The 3,484-nt window shown below is 40.4% G+C and overlaps 1 non-coding gene across 1 annotated transcript; it reads right to left on the reverse strand.

Moving 5' to 3' along the window:
* Positions 1 to 2,316: 2,316 nt before the first annotated feature.
* Positions 2,317 to 2,388, reverse strand: trnat-cgu. Its single transcript has one exon. It is a non-coding gene; the product is annotated as a tRNA-Thr (tRNA).
* Between the last annotated feature and the right edge of the window lie 1,096 nt (positions 2,389 to 3,484).

Genomic DNA, 3,484 nt, shown 5'->3' on the forward strand with positions numbered 1-3,484 from the left:
TTTTGTTTCTTTCACCCAAAAATAAATCCTGACATCTGTGCGCACCTCTGATCTTGTGCCAAATGACGACACCCTACAGAATCTGCAGCCCGTTTGTTATTTGTCCTCGTGCAACACAGCCGCTAATGGCACATGAGCTGTGTCTTCATGCTCCGTGCGAGGTTCATGGTAAAGGCTGGATATGTTTTCCCCTTTGTGCAACTCATGCTTTGGATTATTGCAAAGCTTTTTTTTGCATCGGTTGTGAATGTAAACAAAAAGCTTCCCTGTTACGTGTATGAGGCTTTTGGTGTAGTGTTGCATATATATGTAAGAGAGTAAACCTTTCAGCTGTGTTTGTGAGCACATTTAAGGTTTCTGAGAGAGATTTTGTGCGTGAGCATGTAGTTAAAGTTGTTTTGCCTGGCAATGTTTCGGTCATGAATTTTTCACTATTATGCTTTAGGTTTTCAGTGTGAGTTTGGTTTCATATGTTTGGGAGAGCTAGGTCTGATTAGCACCTCTGAGTCACCAGCTTAATGTAACAAAGTTATTTACGTAGTTCTCCCTGAAATTTGTTCCTTGTGGCTTTTGTTGAATAAAATCTCTTTTACAGCTCTACTTACTTTGGCTTCACTTCAAATGTGAGGCAAGCAGAGCTCCCCCTGGTGTCTGGCTGCAGCATAGGTCATAAGCTCCACCTCCCCTATGTTGGTGGATGGAACTTGGGCGGAACTAGAGTTCAATTCCCGTCAAGCTTGCATAACATTATAAAAAGATGTTCCAAGATCACAGGATCACAAGTTGAGAAACTTGACCAATTTTCGTGACCAACAAATTCTCAGGAAAGCAACCAACATTTTTGTCCTCTCCTGGTCATGTGCTTGCCAGTGAATTTTCTCTGTTGACCTCAGGTCATTGGTGTCTAATCTGTTATTCCCTCTGTCATTCGTCTCTTAAATTCTATATTATCTTTTTATCTGGGTGCTTTTTTAATTAATTTAGTTTAGTTTTATCTATTTAATTCTATTGACCATTGATTCCACTGTGTTTCTTGGCATTTTACTTGCTCCAGTCCACCTTTTTTTTTTTAATTCTACTTTTATCTGTTCCTATTGTACGTGTGTTGTGTAATAGTATGCAAGCTGTCCAAACCAACTGTCCCTGGTGGGATTAATAAAGTTGTCTGAATCTGCATCTGAAAATAATTGTTTTTCAGGGTTGGGTTTCTTTCATTTTAGGTAGTTATATATTACTAATGCATAGTCTAGTCTATTTTCATGATAACTTTCATTTTAGTTGGGATGTGACCTCATGATGACTTCCAGTTGCTACACCAATCGCTCCATAAAGGCAAAAAGTTGGAAAAACAAATAAAGTACAGTGTATAATCCAACATTTCTTTGTAAGTGGTGCACTCTGGCTCCAAACTCGAAAGATGGCATCACCCATATCCCCGGGATACTAGTGTCGGCTAGGCCAAGAAAGTGGGGACGTATTGTTCATATTAATCCAGTCTATGATTTACTGTTCTGACTGTTCCGTTCATGCTGTGATCTCAGGTAATGTCTCAGAAATAAGCTTAAAAAGAAAAAGGGAAGAAGACGCAGAGTGAAAGTAAGCTAAGGGAGGAAAACGCCAGTTTAAAGAGACAAAATATAATTGCACAAAACAAAAGTGCATATTTGACAGGCTTATTAAAATGACGTCTTATATGATGGGGTTTTTACGCCATTCCCCGCTCATATCCGTCATCGTGATTTCACCGCTCCCCCGACCTGCACAAACTGCAGTTTAGCTGTGCAACTTGGGCCACATAAACCACAATTAAAGCTATTCCTGTGACACTGTGCTGCACCTCCAGCATTTAATGGACATTTTATTTCATTACTGGGACTCAAACAGCTTGATTATGCAGTGCTTTGTGGAAAAAAACAAAAACAAAAAGATGTAAATCAGATAAAAGGTCGTCTTTTCTTACGACTGTTTTATGGTAAATGGTGAAACTCCCAAGTTTGGCATTAGTCATGAAGGATTTGAAAGGTTGCACTGTGTGCTGGGGAATGGATACAGTAGGTTTATTTTGGGAATAATTTTTAACAAAGCTAATGAAGTTCTAAAAGTTTGGTGTTTCTTTTTTTTCATAAATATTTGCTCAGTGCATGGGGTGTTGTACTCTTAAAAAGGTCATGAGGAATCTTCATATTTATTCTCACATATCACGGCTCATTCTTGTTTGCAAAATAGTGAAGGAAAGAACTCATGATCTTTATACAAATACCACATCTGGAAGCCCTATCTTGGTTTCCTTCATCTAAGTAGAGCGAGACATGTTAAAGGCTTGGATGGGATTTGAACCCATGATCTTTGGTTTACGAGACCAACACCTTACCACTTGGCCACCAAGCCCCTGATTATGATGAATATCTTATTCATCTGAATATCAACACACCTACTTAACGGCATTGGGACCACAGGTAAAAGTGATTTTCAATACATATCACATACACACCAATCAGCAAAAACATTATGACCAATATTACTCTCTTGTGCCTCCAAAACAGTTGTGACTCATCAGAGAATGGACATGGGTCTTCTGAGGGTGTCCTGCAGTGTCTGGCCTTTAGGTCCTATGGGTTGAGGGGAGGGGTCTCTGAGGATCTTCCCACAGATAATTGTTTTATTTGGGATCTAGTGAATTTGGAGGTCCGGTCAACACCTTGTGCTGTTTTTCATGTTTTATTGGGGCTGCATCCTGCTGAGAATGTCTGCTGTCATCAAGGAGTGTCATTACTACTACATGTCTAAGTAACATCCACATGAATGAATGAACGCCAGGTCCCAAAAAGTTTCCCAGCAGAACACTGAATTGTCCATGTTATTTACTTCCCCTGTCAGTGGTTTTAATGTTGTGGCTGATCGGTGGATCTTTGCAGGGGTGGAGATGACATTGAGGAGTGTCAAACCACTGCAAGTTTCCTGACATAAAAATATCCACACTGCAACAACCAAGTGGTACGTTAAAGTGGAAGGAACTTAACTCTTTCAACAAAGAACAGCTAAAAAAGGATCCTGTTGACTCAGAGCAGATGATTAACACGTTAAAATAATGATAATAATCTCATTAACGAAGGGTGAACTCACTTTTGTTGCGACAAGGTTGTGATTTGCGCCTTTTCCACTTCGAATTTCCACTTTCAGTCATTCAACTTTTCAGAGACACACAGGTTTTATTGTACTGTCGCACAGGCTAGCGGTCTCTTTTTTTATTTTTTAGTTTCCCTTTGTGTTCTGACAAAGCAACGTCTATTTTCAGGGACTCGGGAGAAGTTAATTGAAAAAGAAACAGGAAGTGCACACAGACCTAGGTGACAGCCTTGCACACAAAACTGTGTAGCTGTTATCGAGCCACGGCGGCCTCCCCCCTCCCTCCTCCCTCGCCGTCAGGGTCTCAGCGGGGGTTAATTGTCTAATAACTGAACATGTGCGGCCGTCACCTCGTTTC

This window comes from Mugil cephalus, chromosome 5 (assembly GCF_022458985.1).
Source record: "Mugil cephalus isolate CIBA_MC_2020 chromosome 5, CIBA_Mcephalus_1.1, whole genome shotgun sequence".
NCBI classification, from domain to species: Eukaryota; Metazoa; Chordata; class Actinopteri; order Mugiliformes; family Mugilidae; genus Mugil; species Mugil cephalus.